The sequence below is a fragment of the Benincasa hispida genome, chromosome 12 (assembly GCF_009727055.1).
Source record: "Benincasa hispida cultivar B227 chromosome 12, ASM972705v1, whole genome shotgun sequence".
NCBI lineage: Eukaryota > Viridiplantae > Streptophyta > Magnoliopsida > Cucurbitales > Cucurbitaceae > Benincasa > Benincasa hispida.
In genome coordinates, this window is record NC_052360.1 from 16,227,116 (window position 1) to 16,246,303 (window position 19,188).

Here is a 19,188-nt window from a genome sequence, read left to right on the forward strand (position 1 = left end):
TTAACTAATCCTAGTTTACTAATTAAATATATTTAAGATATTATTAATTAATAAATTAATAATTTATGTAAAAAATAATTCCATTCATTAAATAAATTTTTATTATAAAAATAAGTCAAGTAAATATTTTAATATATCATTAATTGATTTATTAAAATAAATATTTATATCATTTTTGTTAAATTAATATTAATTAATTAATTAGTTAGTTAACTATATTCAAAGTGAAATTATACGTAAAATAAAAAACAGAGAGAGGAGAAAAGAGAAAACTCATAGTTTTGGACGGGAATAGAAAACCTTTATATGTGGGAAATGAGAATGACATGAGAATTGGATATCTATGCCAATTCCCATGCAGAAAACCTGCCAACCAACCGGCCCCTAGGGTTCTATGGATAAAACCATCCATTCCCAATTTATTCTAGTTTATTTTGTCTATTGGATTGTTGCAAATATATCAATCAAGCTTAAAACTTTTGCAAAAGTAACACAATACAAAAAAAATTACAAATAGCAAAAGTTAGATCTAATTTTTAGAGGCTAATTGATAGATCATATTGCTACTAGTAGTTTATTAGTAATAGAGTCTATCACCAATAAAATTCTATTAGTGATAGAGTCTATTACTGTTAGATTTTTCTATATTTATAATTTTTTTAAAAATATTGTTATATATTTAAAATTTAAATATTACTTTGGTCCCTATATTTATTACTTTTGTTCATTTTGGTTCTTGTATTTTTAAATTATTCATTTTGGTCCCTATACTTTCAACTTTATTTCATTTTGGTCTCTATAATTTCAAATGTTCACTTGTCTATGTACTTTCAACTTTGGTTCATTTTTGTCTATTAATTTTAAAAAAGTGACCATTTTGATCCCTTGAAAATGAAATTAAAATGGAAATGATGGGACCACAAAAGTCACTTTTTAAAAGTACAATGACTAAAATGAACATTTTGAAAGTACATGGACCAAAATGAAATCAAAGTTGAAAATATAGGGACTAAAATGAACATTTTGAAAGTATAGGGACCAAAATGAACAAAAATTAAAAGTATAGGGACCAAAATAGTATTTAAACCTATCTTTAACTATTAACCTAAAAGTATTACTCATTGCAATTACCTATTGTCTATATTAAAAGATTATTTTTATTAATATTATTGGACTCAAACTATTTTTAAAAACGTCACAAACAAGTAGAAGTAGTATGAAACTATTATATATATTACAAAAATAGATGTCCAATATTTAGTGTCCTAAAAGCCATTTGTCACTCTTCCATCTCCCCATATGTCATTCTTCATGTTGTCCATGTGTCTTGTGTCTTGTAATTATACATCTTTAATGTCCACGTAATTCAACTATCTAGTTGCCATTTTGCCTATAAATGTGGATATTGAGAGTATGCAAATCGGTGAGAAAATCCATTTCATAATTCCACTTTGACTTTTCATATTATCCTATTTATTTCTTTTCTAAATTTTAATTATNACAATTAAAAAATCCCACTTTGAATTTTCATATTATCCGATTTTTATAATTTTAATTATTTTATAATTTTAGTTATTTAATATTATATTATATTTTATCAATTTTTTTTTTCCGTTGTGCCTCATTTCACTCCTCAATTTCACAACACGTTATCAGCACGAGCTTCTGTCATTACCTCCGTTGAAGGTAGATCCTAAAGTATTACCATGACAAACCTTACAAAACTAGAAATCGCAACCTTTGACATTAATGGTAATAATTATTTGTCATGGGTGCTTGATGCTAAGATACATTTGGATGCCATAAATCTTGCATAAACAATTAAAAAAGTAAATATAATGACCAGTCAAGAAAAAGCAAAAAACCGTGATTTTTCTTTGTCATCATCTTCATAGGGGATTAAAGATTGAATATTTAATCGTAAAAGATGCTCACATCTTGTGGAAAAATTTGAAGGAAATATATGATCATCCGAAACTCGTTATGAATGGACGATGTATTTGAGGCTTCAGGATTTTAAATCAGTAAGTGATTACAACTCCACATTATTTAAAATCAGTTCAAAATTGTTGTCATGCAGAGAGAAAATTACTGATGTTAATACGTTAGAAAAGACATTTTTTACTTTTAATGTCTCGAATATGCTCCTGCTGTAGCAATATCGAGAAAATGTTTTAAAAAATATTTTGAACTCGTCTCATGTCTTCTTGTGGTTGAACAAAATAACGAGTTATTAATGAAAAACCATGAATCTCAACCAACTAGAGCAACACCATTCCCTGAAGTGAATAATGTGAATTTTAACAATAATTATGGTCGTGGTCGTGGTCATGATTGTGACCGTGGTAGAGGAAGAAATAATTATTATTTTTGTGGTGGTCGTTTCTAATTATCCAAATTTCAAAAGAACCACAAAAGAAATACTCCACAAGATAAGAATCCAAAAGATGATCAACAAAAGCTTCTAATGTGGTATGACTAGGCATTGGTCACATATTTGTCATATATCAAAATGCTTAGTTGATCTGTATCAAGCTTTCTTGAAGGAAAAAGTGAGAAATGTGGAACAAATTTTTCCTGTCAGGATAATGATATATTTGATCCATCTAATATGACAAATTTGAATATGGAAGACTTCTTTGAATCTCCTGAAGAGAAATTGGCACCATCAATGGAATAACAAGTGCTTCTTTTGATTTTGAGCATATATAGGATTAGTATTGTTTTATTTAAGTTTTGTATTTCAAGTTTTGATTATCTTATTGTAATTATTTTCTTTAATAAAGAATCATGAATAGTTTTCATATGTTGAATAATAAAAAAATGAGGAATGAAGATTTATGCCTAGTAGACTATGCAACTACGCATAGAATACTTACGAATAGAAAATATTTCTCCACATTGACAACGCTGGAAGCAAAAGACAATATAATATCAAGTTCTGAAAATTTAATTGAAAGTTTTGAAAAAACAAATATTATTTTACCCAGATGAACAAAATTTACAATTAATAATGCATTGTTCTCTAGCCAAAAAATCTATTAAGTTTTAAAAATGTACATTGCAATGGTTAGTATATTGTGATTGATAGAAAAAAATAATATAGAGTATCTTTATATCATATCTACTGTCTCACAAGAAAAACGTATACTCGAAAAGTTGTCTGCTTTATTTTCTGGATTATATTATACTCATCATGAGTAATTGAAACATATACACTAATGAACCTGAAGTTCATGAATCTAAATATATTTGCTATTGGCAAGACAGATTAGCTCATCTAGAGTCTATAATGATGAGAAGAATTATTGAAAATTCAAATGGACACTCATTCAAGAGCTAGAAGATTCTTCAATCTAATGAATTATCATGTAATGCTTGCTCTCAAGGTAAATTAATAATTAGACCATCACCGGCTAAAGTGGGAATTGAATTACTTGCATTTCTAGAAAGAATTCATGGTGATATATGTGGACTTGTTAACACACTAAGTGGACTATTTAGTTATTTTATGGTATTAATATATGCATCCAATAGATGATCACACGAGTGTTGGCTATCAAGTCGAAATTTTGTATTTGCAAGATTACTTGCATAATTAAGTTAAGAACACAATTTTCGGATTATACAATTAAGACTATTCGTCTTGATAATGTTGATGAATTTACATCCCAAGCTTTCAATAATTATTGTTTGTCAATTGGGATAAGTGTTGAACATCTTATAGCTCATATTCATATGCAAAATGGTTTAGCATAATCATTTATAAAATGTCTGCAGTTAATTGCTAGACCATTGCTTATGAAAGCTAAACTTTCTACAACTGTACGGGGACATGCTATTTTGTATATTGTGTAACTTGTACACATTAGGCTAGTAGCTTATCATAAGTACTCCCAATTACAATTAGCTTATGGCCATGGATCAAATATTTTTCATCTGAGAATTTTTTTAATGTAAAGTATATGTTCCAATTACTTCACCACAACATACTAAGATGGGTCCTCAAAGAAGGTTAAAAATATATGTTGGATATGATTCTTCATCAATTATTAAGTATCATGAACTCTTAACGGGTGATATATTTACTGCACAATTTGTTAATTGTCATTTTAATGAGATAAATTTTCAACATTAGGGAAAGGGACTAAAAAGTTGGAAAAAGAAATAATTACATGAAATGCATCTTTATTGTCTCATTTAGATCCCTGTACAAATCAACATGAATTTGAAGTTCATAAAATAATTCATTTGCAAATATAACAAATTAGTTACGAGATGCATTTGTAGATGCTAAGAAAGTAGCTAAATCACATATACCAGCTGCAAATGTTCCATCGAAAATTGACATTCCAGCACAACAAGTTATCGTTAATGAGTCTGGGACATCCAGAAGCGTGGTAGACTAGTGGATTCCAAAGATAAAAATCCTCGAAAAAGAAAATTTTTCAATAGTCAAAAGGACTTGATTGAGGATGTAAATATTCATGAAACCTTAGACATGACTGATAGTAAAATTAGTGAAGCAAGTGAAATACCTTAAGATAATAATGAGATTTCAATAAACTATGTTATGACAGGGAAAAGATGGAACCAAACTAATGTAGCTATTGACAACATTTTTTCATATAATGTTGGTCTTGAATTTATATCTAAAAATGAGGGTTATGAACCAAATGGTGAAGAATGTCAACATAGGAAAAATTGGCTTAAGTGAAAAGAAGCAAAATCGAGGCATAATTAATTTCACTTTCAAAATGTCAGGTTTTTGGACCAGTAATCTGAACACAAGAAGGTGTCAAACTTGTGGGATATAAATAAGTATTTGTGAGAAAAAGAAATGAAAATAATGAGGTCACAAGATATAAAGTAAGACTAGTTGTAGAAGGTTTTTCACAGACCTGGTATTAATTATGAGGAGACATATTCCCCACTAGTGGATGCAATTATACTAAGATATTTAATTAGTCTGACAATGTATGAAAATCTAGACATGCATCTTATGGATATAATCACAATACATTTATATAGATTTCTTCATAATGATATTTATATGAGAATGTCAAAAGGATTTAAAATACCTAAAACATATAAATCAAGTTCCCAAGAATTGTGTTCAACAAAATTACAGAGATCACTATACGGATTGAAACAATTAAGACAAATGTGGTACAATCTTCTGAGTGGATATTTGTTGAAATAAAAATATCAAAATAATCCAATATGTTTGTGTATTTATAAAGAAATCGCAATCAAAATTTGTTATTATAATTGTATATGTTGATGACTTAAATATAATTAAAACTTCTGAAGAGTTTTTAAAGGCAATAGAATATCTTAAGAAATAATTTGAGATGAAAGAACTTGGAAAAATAAAATTTTGCCTTGGTTTGCAAATTGAACATTCAGCAGATGAGATGTTTATTCATCAGTCAACTTATATAGGAAAAATCTTTAAAAGATTTTATATGGACAAACACATCCATTAAACATTCTAATGGAAGTTCGTTCACTAGATGTGAAGAAAGATATATTTCAACCTCGAGATGATAATGAAGAACTTCTTGGTCCTGAAGTACCATATCTTAGTACAATTGGTGCACTTATGTATCTTGCTGATAATACAAAATCAAATATTTCTTTTTTTAGTAAATTTATTAGCTAGATATAGTTCTTCTCCAACAAAAAGACATTGGAATGAACTTCAACATATACTTCGTTATCTTCGAGGAACGATAGATATGACACTATAACAAAATTGGGATTTCATGATATTTAAAAACTATCATATTTAAAATTCGTGACAGTTATTTTCAGCCATTGTATCACCTGTAAAGGTATGAACATCAATGACAGTTTTTAAGAATATTATAATTGGTTTGCTAACAATGAATAATTACTGACAATCATAAACTGTCAGTGTCAAGTATACTATGACAGGTTATTATTGTCATTAATTGACTCAATTGGTAACATTATGGGTATTGACGAAAATTATAAAATGTTAAAAATAATACATCGTGACATTTTTTCTTGTCAAGAATATCGAAACCATGACACTTTATTGTCAATAATATTTGAACCATGAAAAATATTTTATGTCAACAAATGTTCTATCGTGACATATTTTTATTGTCACAGAATCTCATATTTGTGACATTTTTATATTGTCAATATTATTACATGTCATGATAATTTGTTATTTCTTTTAATCCCGTCATTACACATGATTTTCACCATCTATTAATCCTATTTTAACACAAAACTGGTACAAACATAAATATGAAATTTCATATATAACAATAAAGCTTATGACGTTTTTTACAAAAAAGCTAAATACAAGAAATCTATTGAATGTCTCTAAAAGGACAAATACAAGCAAATTATACTAAACGTTGCAATATTCTTACAAAGACTCTAAATACAACAAGGTATTGCTACAAGTAACTACATTACAACAAGTTTTGTCACTAATCCAAACATCAATCACTTGCATGGTAGCTCACCATTTCATTGGTTTCGTGCAAGACCTAGTAAAAACACAACATTCATTTTATAGTTCAATTCGATGCATAAATATCATTTACCATTTCAATGGATTCGTGCAAGATCTTAGTAAAAACACAACATTCATCTAGAGTTCAATACAATACGTAAATGTCATTGATGATCACAAAATTCATGTAAGTCTAAGCATCCGTGTCATATAGAACAAAAGTTAAACAATCACCCATTGATGGCATAAATTGACTAAGAATAATTCATTCCTTCATTCAACATAATAGCCCAGTAATAATTAGGTATCATATAGTAGATCACAATAAATCTACTTAGCTTTTTCACAAACCCCTCCCAATCACAAAATAAAAAGATATCTTAGTGGCCTTTCAATTTAGAAACAAACTAAAAAGAGAAATAACCTTTCTCCACACGGTATAAATTGTTTCTTACATGAGATATAACTATAAACAATGACTTAAAAAAATTAAACTACCTTTAGCAATAACGATAAATAAAAAAAAAATACATACACTTCTAATAAACTACACGCATGACTAATATGGACAACAAATATTTGAAAGAGATTCACATTGTTAGTCAAAGAGCTTAAGAATTTAACGTACTATAAGCATGCTTAGTGTTGAAAAAAAGCAAGAAAAACTAGAAATCAACCAAAAAATAATATAAGAGAACTACCTTAAAGTTCTTCAAGCCCTAACAAAAAAAGAACATAAAGATATCTAATCAAGAAATAAGAAAGGTAGTCTTCTAATGTTATAAAGAACAGATAGCAACCGAGATTGAAATGTCAAATAGAACCTTAAAGATAAGGTATTATGGATTACATAAGAGGCATCAAAGGAAACTTACTGCCTTTGTTTTAAATGTCTAAGTCTTCTTCCTATGAAACAGATGAGATATTTTTAAATATGATAACAAATACTCTAACATTAAAAAGATAACAATATAAAATAGCTTCCATGGGTTAGTTTCTCCAAGAAAGCTTTTTCTTTTTGTTAGTTAGGAATATTCAAGGGTAGTTAAGTCACGCTTTGGCCCTCGAGACCATCTAAAATGTTCCTAAAAGGTAATTAAGTCACACTTTGTTTATGAGAACCATGTAAAAAATTACTAGTGTCTAATTGACACACTCACTCTCCAAATGAACAAAAAGTGCCTAAGTCTCATTTTGACCCTCAAAACTATTTAAAATGTTTCTGAAAGGTAGCTAAGTCACACTTTGTCATTGAAAATCATGTAAAAGTTCCTAAAAAATGTTTAAGTGACATTCTCACTCTCCAAACAAACTAAAAATTATCAAGTGACCTTTCGAAAACTAACAAGTTACAAAAGTGCTTAAGTTTCATTTTGACTCTCAAAATTAGTAAAATGTTCCAAAAATAATGTGTTTGAGTCACACTTTTACTTTGAACTGACATAAAAAGTTCCTAAAAATGTCTTAACTATACTTTCGATCTAGAACAAACTATAAAGAGACCAGGTTTCACAAAATCACTTAAAATACTCCTAAAAAATATTTAAGTGATAGTTTGACTACGAAAACTACATAAAGCTCCTTCCTAAAAGACCCTAAGCTAGTGATACTTGTACTCTCAAAACTGGGGCATTAAACAAATTTAATTGATAACAGAAGCTAGCATTTTACGTAAAAAGTGTGAGAGATTGTGCAAAGTGATACCTACTTAGTGGCAAAAATTTCTTAGCATTTGCCATTACAGTGTGCAAATTGTGCAAAGTTTTTGGATAATAGTACAAATAGTAATAATATTGCATATTATACTTGGTCAGGAACAATTGAGAAATAGCTTAAGTTTTGTAATTTTAAATGAACTCTCTGCCCTGAATCACTACAAAAAATCTAATTTCTCCCAACGTCATAATTCGTCGGGAAATAATGAAAAATAAGTCAAGAGAGGCTCTCCCGACGAATAATGAGTCGTCGGGAGTTTAGTCGAGAAAAACCTGTCGAAAGAGGAACTCCCGACGCATGAACTTTGGAAAAAACCTGTCACAATTCAACATCTAGTTTGTTTGCTATTCAATTAGAAGTTAGGTGGAAAAGAAAAAGTCTACCTCCAAATTTCATTATGAACTTTCAGTTCTTCTCAGTCATGGAATCTATCAACTTCTTGGAGATTTTATTTATTTATTTGCATACAACATGGCCATATATGAGTACGTTAAAGGCAAAATAACAATGAAATAAAGATAGTTTGTAACAAGTAAACAAATATTCCGACAAAGTCTTCACACTCAAGAACTATATATATTTCGACTAAAATAAGTTATGAAATCAAAAGCGATTAGTTACTTCTTTCTTTCAAAATTAAGACGTGTTTGTTTACCGTCATTATCCCCCAAAAAAAAATTACTCAAGCAAGAAAATTAGAAACTATTTTTTTTATCACAAAGAAGATTGTTTGATGGGAGAGCGATTCAAATATTCTAAGACTATATGCTTCACATCAAGTTATTTCATAAATATGATGATTTTAATACTTTATCTATAGTAGGGGAAAAAAAGGAACTATGACCAATAATATTTCACATCTATCATAGTCCCAATGGCCAATAGCCAATAGGATTAAGATGAAGTTGATATTTAAGAACAAAACAGCCCATAGGAATAGCTTAGGCATGCCTAAGTTATTCAAAACTTAATAAAATATAACTTATTAGCCACTTACCAATTCAGAACTTGGTGAAATGTAACTTAGGCATGCAAAACTCTGATCAGGACTAACAGAACTAAGACAAATCTCGTAACATTGTATGAAAATCGTCTCATAAGCATATAAAAACTTCAGAAAATGTTTGAATCTAAGGAATTTAATTCAGGCCATTTTTAGTTACATTTATAAACAAAATGCCGCAATAGAGTAAAAGTGCCATAACTCCAAAGTTTTGTTGAAAATAATATAAGCTGCAAAGACTTTTTTTTTAAATGTGAGATTTCGTGATTCGAGCTTAGGAGTGTATTGTATAAAAAAAATTGAAAAAATAAGTGTAAATATGAATGATGGGTCGATGCGTTTATGATGGGTTAGTAATGCATTGATGCGTTAGTGATGTGCAACAGGATGCTTGACACTCCTCTATTGACGTTCAAGTTTTCCTAAATCAGATCCAAGTATAAATCCAACTTAGGTTCCTGGTAAGTCCAGGGTCGAACTCAAGGATTCAGATTAAAGCTAACGTAGACCTTGCATTGTAACTGTTGTAGAGATATCCTAAGTGTATGTAGAAATGAGTTATTTATACTAAGTTGTTGTGTGTGCAAGAAGATACAAAAGGATTGAGTAGAGAATGATGGGTCATGTGAAAATGGAGTTTAATACAAGTGATATGCGTCGATCTAAGTTGGATGTACACAAACAAGAATATGAAGCGAATGAGATGACTTGTTTATCTCCGTTTATGCGTTAGACTCTATTCGACACTTCTCAATGCGAATATCACACAATACCTATCTCTAGGATGTATGCGTCAAACAAAGAATATAATAAAACACCAGTGCATCTATCTTTAAATATACTAGGCGTTTCTAACTTGATGCTGGCTTACTTATTCTCTCGAATAGTTTAAGCTAAAGATGCTTTTACCAATTGATTTGCTGGATTAACGCAGTTATCGAAATGGAATTTTGCATGAATTGTTATAGATGCATCCACATAAAAAAAGAATAAACAATGCGCAAAGGTATGATAGATCAAAATGTGGAATTTATATAAAGAAACTGATTGTCTTTACAAAACCAATACTAATTAAATGAGAGATGAAAGCGATAAATAAGAATGAAATGAAAGAAGTCAAGCCACAGTAGTATAATCTCTTATGTCCTCTTTGCTCAATTTCTAGTCGTGTACAACCACATTGTTGGAAGCAATTAGAAAAATGTCTCTCTCGAGGCTCAGCTTCCTCCCACTCCTTTGATCAGCGATGGGTGGTGGTTTCTCTTCCCTCTTATTTTCTCGGCACCACGCACAGCTTAAAATCTAAGATTCTAAAACTAAGCTCCGACTACTAACTTAAGGACTTAAAACTCGAGAGAGCTTTTCATCTGGTGGGATATTCTTCTATTTATAGCATCGGTCATTCCCCAACTAAATGATAGACAGCATTAATTCCATATCCTGGTCGGCCACCTGACACTCAGATGCTTTTCAAACGTGCCCGCTGCAGGTGCCCCATGCTTGCAAGTGGATTTGACAACAAACACCTGAATATCAATGATCTTCCTTGCGTTAAATCCCTCCGACGCATTGCCCCATGCGTAGACCTTCTGCTGCGACACTTTTCTAATCATGTGTTTAGCCTTTGTGAAATCCTGCTAATATCATGCGTTTAGTGCCGCAGTATTTTAAGCAATAAACATTCTTTTGCATGAGTTTTGATAGTGTTCGAGTAATTCCATGTGTTTTCTCTAAAAAATGATTAGAATTTTATCATTAAAAGACCCTAATTGTTCCAACTTTTGCAGCCACAAATAACTGTATTTCTACAAGCTTATCAAACACCCCCAATTTTGAAACAATGTTTGTCCTCAAGCATTCCATAAATAATTCTTTGTTATATCCCTCGTCTTTTAGATGTAGTGTTCACCTCTCATCATTATTCACTGTATAAGCTTGAACTGGAGTTTGGAAAATGTAATGCAGGTTGATTCTTTTCTAAAAGGAATAATGTTCTATTTCAGGTTTGCAACAATTTCTGTCAACAATTCCTTTTGTTTCTTCAAAACATTCTCGTTTCTTTCTAAACAGCAATCGCGTTAAGATACTTGTTTCAAAATAGATGCCGGTTTAAAAAGAAAAAGTACAAATTTTCTGTATTACCCATGTGTGTTCCAGGTGTCCCACTCTTCGTTTGGCTTGCCCCCACGGGTTCATGCCGAGCATACCAACTATGGGTAAGCCCTTCAAACTAAAATCATATCTAGGAATTATTGTTGTTTCAAGGATTACAACTTCTTTTAAACCTAGATAGTGGATTTTTGGCATGCGTTGGTCTAGGAGACTTAACTCGTTTTGGCTGCCTCCACGGATGTCATGCAAGCATCAAACTATGGCTAAGTACCTGTTCCAACTTTTAACTCATGGCCAATTTGAGGTTTTCTTATTTGAGTAATGACAGAGGATTGCACTTTAAACATCTTTCTATTTTGTTTCCTTTCTTTTTTTTTTTTTTTTTTTTTGATGTTACTTCGATTAATGGCGTCTTAACTCAAATTTCCACTCACCCCCAAATTTTGGAGATCAAACTAAATCCTCATGATAAAAGAGAAACAAAATTTCGAAAAGGCTTTGAGAGTTTCGAAAGGAGTTTTGATTTTTAAAAGTTTGCATCGTTAGAAAGAAACATGTAGTTTTTTAGGAAAAGTTCAGGCTTTGTTGATTTTTCTAACGCCTACTCTGTACTTATAAATTTTATATGCTATATTCATGAGTGTAAAACAATCACAAAACTAGAAAAATAGTAAAGAACAAAATAAAAAGTTATACTAACGATAAACGCAAGCGATATAAAAAAAATGATAGAGAAATTCATTCATTTTCATTGGGATAATAATGGAATAAACAAAACATTTGCAAACATATACCAAAAGTTTAATTAAATACAAAAAAAAAAAAAAAAAAGTACCGAACACCCTGAAACTTTATTGGGCTAGCGCGGTATCCCTGCGTCTTTCTACAGGTCTTCATCCATGAGTCGGTAGAGGGTTTCTAAGGTGAGCAGGAAGCGATGGCAAAGAAACATTCCAACCAAGACCGATTAATGTACTGCGTGTGTAGATAAACTAGGTCTTGCATTCTCTTATTTGCTGCCCGCAAGTAATCCTTTAGCACCTATTTATTTTGTTGAAAAGTTTTATGGACCCGGCCAATGGTCTGAGTTGATCACTAATGAAAGTTCTTTGCAACTCGTCAATATCAGTGTGTGGTTGTGGCGGGCTGGCATTTAGTTCCTTCAACTGGGTCTTCAATATTTCTTGCGTTACTTAACCCTAACCCAGTTGTGTTCAAAAAAATGACTGGAGGAGTACAAGAGCTTTGAATTGGAGTGGTTAAGGGCGAAGGAAAAGGGATTTCTTAATCTAATTCTGTAGGCTCATAGTGCGTTGGATCAAAGGACTCCCTGTTTCTTGCGGACCAAAGGTGAGTCTTGGAGAGGGATGTTTAGGTGTGCACGCTTCTTTCACAGTAATGCATGCTCCCGCTTCGTAATTCTTCATTCTCCGAAGCTTCATTGTTATGTCCAATCACTAAACGCATCTTCTTTGGAGGCGCGTTTTGGAGGTCGACGTCTGGCTGTCGCATCCTTGCGAAAGTAAGCAGGCTCGGTGTTGGGGAATCGCGAAGCAGCACGCAACTGATTAACTGATATTCCATCAGACCTCGATTTCCTCAAATCATCCCCCACGAGGATGTCCCTGCATCATACAGCGCACAGATCATCCAAGGGAAATAAAGTTGTCCTCGTGGTTTGGCTTTAATGGCTTTGATCTGGTCCCTTATTATCCTCCCTACCTCTAGAGGAATGTGTTACATGATACAGTCAATGGCCAGGACGCGTTCTCTTGACAATGTCTCATCATGCGTTGTAGGCATGATGCTTTTCTTAATCAAATAATACCACAAGTTCACTTCTGGTTTCAGATTCCTGGAAGCTAAGATTTTTACTCCACTTCTTGATGTTTGCCATTTGCTTCAAGGTTTGGCCACTACTCTTAACGCATCTTCTACTTGTCTTGGAGTCGGATGTTCCAAGATGCAGTTTCCTTCTGCATCCGGGTTACTTGTAATATTGAACAGTTCATTAATCTTATCAGCTGAGAAGCGCACCAAAACGCCATCAACGAATGGCGTACTTCTCTCCGTATCAAACTCACTACTATAAAATTGGCGTACAAGGTTGGGCCAAATTCTTGTATGCCCAACGCATAGCTGACCCTAGCCCATTGCTTCCACAATTTCGGTTATATATGCTAGCAATGGGTTATGTTTGGGGAAGAAGCCTTTCTCGACAAGAATGTCACTTTGGCACTTCCTCCCTTTGGTCTTTTTAGGTAACGTGTCAGTTACCTTGCGTTTTCCCATCTCATGTGCTTTGGCTTCTCGCGCCAGCTCCCTTAATTCATTTTCCAATTCTCTTTGAAGGGTTGACTTCCTTCGCCCTTGCCTTGCGGGCTGGTATTGCTCCAATTCCTTCTCTAACACTATAGATCTTGAGCAGTTCTCATGCGTTGCACCTTAGGACCGAATGCGAACTGCTCTTCTTCTTCCTCCAAAATTAATTTCCTTTTTCTCATCACTCTCTTTGCTTTCAATGGCCCTTCATTCGCATTAGATGGGCGAAGCTGCGATGCGTCCGGGCCAATTTCTCTTTCGTCCTCTTCTTCTTCTTCTTCTTCTTCCAACTATGCTTCAAGCATCATTGCATAGCGCTCCGCTTCATTGATTTCAAGTGATGTGTTGGTTAGGTTAGGACGCATCACTTGTTCCTCTTCTTGGCCCTGATTCAAACTTGCCAATATAGCTTCGAAGACTTCTTACTCGTCTCTCCGAGCCAACTCCGAAAGTTTTGTGCTATTTTGCTCTGACGCAGGACTATTAGAGCTGGGCCTGGGTGGAGTGATTGGTGGGGTGCCGGATGGTGTATGCGGCGACCTTGGAGATGAAATGATAATTGGTGAACGCGGCGGAAAGGGTTGGCTAGCTTCTTCTACTTCAATGGGGTAGATGGTGGCTAATGGTTGGATGGATAATGGGGGAGGTGGACGCACTGCAGGCGATGGTGCATTATGGAGATGAGCGGGGATAGGGTCATGCGTCGTACCCACCAGAGTGATATTTGGAATGAACGGTGGTGGGGCGGGCTTGGTGTAGGGTTTCTTGGCAGCCGCGGAGGAAGAAGGGTGTTGCTGCCTCGGTTTAGTGGGAGTTTTGATTTTAGGTTTTGCAGTGGTTTTGGGTTTTTGGTGGGTTTCAGAGGATTTCGGGTTTGTGGTGGTTTCGGTGGGTTTTAACCGAGATGGTCGTTGGGATGTACAGAAAGGCCCGCCGTACGAAGGCTTGGTCGGAACGGTCGTTTTCGAGGTTCAGCGAGGGTTTGAAGGGGGCGACATTGAAGCAGACGAAAAATGAGAAGGAACTTACTGACGACATGCCTCCGTAGCTCATCAATTGGTTTTGGCTATCGGATGCTGAACACATTGTTGCCGAAGAACGACCGGAGTAACAGGCTTGATCGAAGGGCAATGAAGGTTTCGGGCGCTAGGGTTTTTTTTGAAGAAGTATTTGAACGAGATGGAAGAAGAAAGAAGATCAAAGAGTTGCGTTTTATAGGTCTGGGGAGAGAGGAAGGTGATGTCAGGCGGTGCCTGACATCTGCATTTATTAAGAAGACGAAAGGACGTGCCTAGGGTTTCTAAGCAATCGAGTGTTTTGTGTTTTCGAGATGCGTCCTTTCAGTTTAGGCCATGCGTTGGCTTAAGTCCAACGCGTCAGTTTTATTCCCATCCTAAGCTTCTTTCGATTGTACACAACTGTTTTTTTTATTTAAATCAAATAAATCTTTTAACTAAGAAAGCAATAACATTCATTAATCAACTTAAAACGCAAAGACAAGCAACAATGAGTAAACAAAAATGCAGTGATAAAATACATAATGCAAAAGAAATGAAGATAGAAGAAGCGTCCCTGGAATAAGTGTCGATGTGAACGCAGGGATGCTTCGACGCAAGCCTCAGTTGGCTTCGCGTAATACGAGGTATGACTTTTGTCGTTCTACACAATCTTCAAAGTAGGGCTTCACTCCTTGCCTATTTACCTTGAATGTATTTGTGTCGTCCTCTCGCGTCAGCTCTACTGCTCATTTGGTATTCCCTGGGGTTTTCGTGCTACTAGGCAAGACTCCAGGCTGTCGATTCTTCAACTCACTCGCAATCTGCCCCACTTGTATCTCCAGAGTTCTGATGGAAGACGCCTGGATTTTTAGTAATGCGTCATTCTGAGCGATATACTCCTTTAAGAGGTTTTTAAGCAGAGATGTTAAACTCGACGCATGACCTCCTCTATTAAAGGGTTGTTGGTACGACTGCTGCGTTGGTTGGAATCCAAGCGGCGGTCCTTGCCTCTGCTATTGGTTTACCCCTGAATGGTGTGGCTCCTGTTGATTACCTGCCCAAGAGAAATTTAGATGGTTCCTCCATCCGGGATTGTATGTGTTTGAGAATGGGTTATTTTTAATAAAGCATACCGATTGCGGATTTTGTGGGCAATCAAAGTAGGAATGGGGATCTCCACAACCCACACAACTAACCATGGGTTGTACAAATGTTTCTACCTGATTTACCTTTTGCAAATTTGATGTGTTCCCTAGTGACATATTCTACAAAAGGTTTGGTATAGTAGCCACTTGTGCAGAGAGCGTGGCTATTGCGTTAGAGTCAATAAAATTCACATTCTGAGATCACCTCTTCCTTTCTGCTCTTGCATCGTAAGTGTCATCCACCCATTCCATATTATGCTTAGCTATGCGGTCCAATATTTCCTTAGCTTTAGTATAAGATTTTTCCATGATATCGCCAGCTGCAGCTGCGTCGGCTGCCATTTGAGACGCTCTGTTTAATCTTCCATAGAAAGTCTCCATCTGGATGGTTAATGGTAATCCATGATTGGGGCAATTCTTGACTAATCCCTTAAAATGCTCCCATGCGGCGCTCAAGGTTTCAGCTTCTTCCTGGTCGAAGTTCATGATCTCTCTCCTCCTCCTTGCATTTGTGGTGGTGGAAAGTATTTCTGCATGAATTTCTCCATCAACTTTTCCTAGGTTGTGATCTCACCAGGCTCCAAAGAACTTACCCATTGCTTTGCGTCGTCACGTAAAGAATATGGGAATAAAGATAGCCTAATAGCTTATGGGGTGATTCCAGGAATCAAAAATGAGTTGCACGTCTCCAGGAAACATTTCATATGGGCGTGAGGTCTTCTCCCCGAGCACCCCCAAATTGTCCAGCTGTTTGGAGCATTTGTAACATCACATATTTCATCTCAAATCTTGTCCCATCTACGTTGGATATATGATCCTTGGTGAGAAATCATAAAACCCAGGAGACGCATACTCCCTCATGGGACGCGTACTACTGTTTACCATTATGATAAGATTTTGCGCAGCGTGTGCTAGCTGTTGAGCTAAGTTTTGATTCGCTTGTTCGCCCGCCATTTGTTGTTGCCTGGTTTGTTGTCTGAGCAGTTGTTGCCTTAACCTACGGCGACGATTAGATCGATTTCTTCGTCGGAAGGTCCTTTCAACTTCGGGGTCGTATACAAGTTTAGGAGTGCTCTCTCTACTCATAAACATTTACAAGCTTCAGCTTAACTCGTAATACTCCCTCAGCTGAAGTTTTCCTACAAAAGATACAAGCAAAATTTCTGATTAGTTTTGTTGCTGAATTCCCAACAACGGCGCCAAAAACTTGTTTGTTGATTTCGTGATTCGAGCTTAGGAGCGTATTGTATAAGATAATTGGAAAAATAAATGTAAATATGAATGATGCGTCGATGCGTTTATGATGCGTTAGTAACGCGTTGATGCGTTAGTGATGTACAACAGGACACTTGACACTCCTCTATTGACGTTCAAGTTTTCCTAAATCAGATCCAAGTATAAATCCAACTTAGGTTCCGGGTAAGTCCAGGGTCGAACTCAAGGATTCAGATTAAAGCTAACGTAGACCTTGCATTGTAACTGTTGTAAAGATATCCTAAGTGTATGTAGAAATGAGTTATTTACACTAAGCTGTTGTGTGTGTGTGCAAAAAGATACAAAAGGGTCGAGTAGAGAATGATGGGTCGTGTGAAAATGGAGTTTAATGCAAGTGATATGCGTCGATCTCAGTTTGATGTACACAAATAAGAATATGAAGCGAATGAGATGACTTGTTTATCTCCTTTATGCGTTAGACTCTATTCGACACTTCTCAATGTGAATATCATACAATACCGATCTCTAGGATGTATGGGTCAAACACGGGATGCAATAAAACACCAGTGCGTCTATCTTTAAATATACTAGGCGTTTCTAACTTGATGCTGGCTTACTTATTCTCTCGAATAGTTTAAGCTAAAGATGCTTTTACCAATTGATTTAGTTGGCTTAAGCATTCGAAATGGAATTTTGCAAGAAGTTATAGATGCATCCAACATAAACAAGAAATAAACTATGGCAAAGTATGATAGATCAAATATGTGAATTTATAAAGAAACTGATTGTCTTTACAAAACCAATACTTAATCAAATGAGAAGATAAAAGCGATAAGTAAGATGAAATGAAAGGAGTCAAGCCGCAAAATACAATTTCTTGTCCTCTTTAGCTCAATTCTAGTCGTGTACAACCACTTGTGGAAGAATTGAAAGAAATGTCTATCTCGAGCTCAGCTTCCTCCACTCCTTGATTGGCGATGGTGGTGGTTCTCTGCCCTCTTGTTCTTCTTGGCACCACAACACAGCTCTAAAGATCTAAAATTCTAAACTAAGCTCCGACTATCTAACTGAGACTTAAAACTCGAAGAGCTTTTCATCTGGTGGGATTTCTTCTATTTATAGGTATCAGTCATCCCCAACTTGATGATGGGCAGAATTAATTCCATATCCTGGTCGGCCGCCTGACACTCAGATGCTTTTCAAACGCCGTCCGCTATAGGTGCCCATGCTTGTAAGTGGTGATTTGACACAAACAACTTGAATCAATGAATCTTCCTTGCGTTGAATCCCTCCGACGCATGCCCCATGCGTTAGACTTTGCCTGCAACACTTTTCTTAATCATGCGTTAGCTTTTTGTTGAAATCCTGCAATATCATGCATTAGTGCCGCAGTATTTTAGCAATAAACATTCTTTTGCATGAGTTTGATAGTGTTCGAGTAATTCCATGCGTTTTCTCTAAAAATGATGAGATTTTATCATTAAAGACCTTAATTGTTCCAACTTTTGAGGCACAATAACTTGTATTTCTACAAGTTATCAGTGACCGAGCATAATAACTTAATAAAATATGAAAACATCGTAAAGAGAAGTTCATACTAGCAATAGCCAATAGGAAAACTGGATGATCCTTAGAGGAAATAGCATGATTAATACTATCACATGTCTCTAAAAAAGCAACTTCGCTTTATAGATTAGGGGGTTAGAAACGATGTTAGAGATGTCGAATATGAAATAATTGAAGGAATTGAATTCTTTAGTGGAAGTGTGTGAATACTTGTGTTTCTTAAATTCATTTTGGAAAAATATGAAAGACAGAGAAAAACATACAATATGCAGGATAAACCAAATATATCTAAGCATGCTCTTAAAAGGGAAGAGAGGACTAGAAGACTAACCTTTGAAAACAATCTTCAATGTTTATTTCTCTTGAACGAACTCCTGGGTCACAAACTCTTCGTACTGTGAAATCTTCCTTGAACTTCTCTGCATCAACTTCAATAGGACACCACTATGGGACCTTCCTTGCTATTCCAGGATAAGGATCGAGATGGTGGGATCTTTCTAGTTTTTTGGAGTATCAAGAGAAGAGAAGAGAGATTGAGAGTGTGATTTTCTTCTGTAACATTTTATAGAGGATCAAGAAATCCCACTATCACTAAATGACTGGTGGGTGAAAATT

General features: G+C 34.5%; 1 non-coding gene across 1 annotated transcript; it reads left to right on the forward strand.

The window, feature by feature from the left end:
• Positions 1–16,189: 16,189 nt before the first annotated feature.
• On the forward strand, positions 16,190–16,296 carry LOC120068716. The gene has a single exon (XR_005479341.1). It is a non-coding gene; the product is annotated as a small nucleolar RNA R71 (small nucleolar RNA).
• Positions 16,297–19,188: the final 2,892 nt, after the last annotated feature.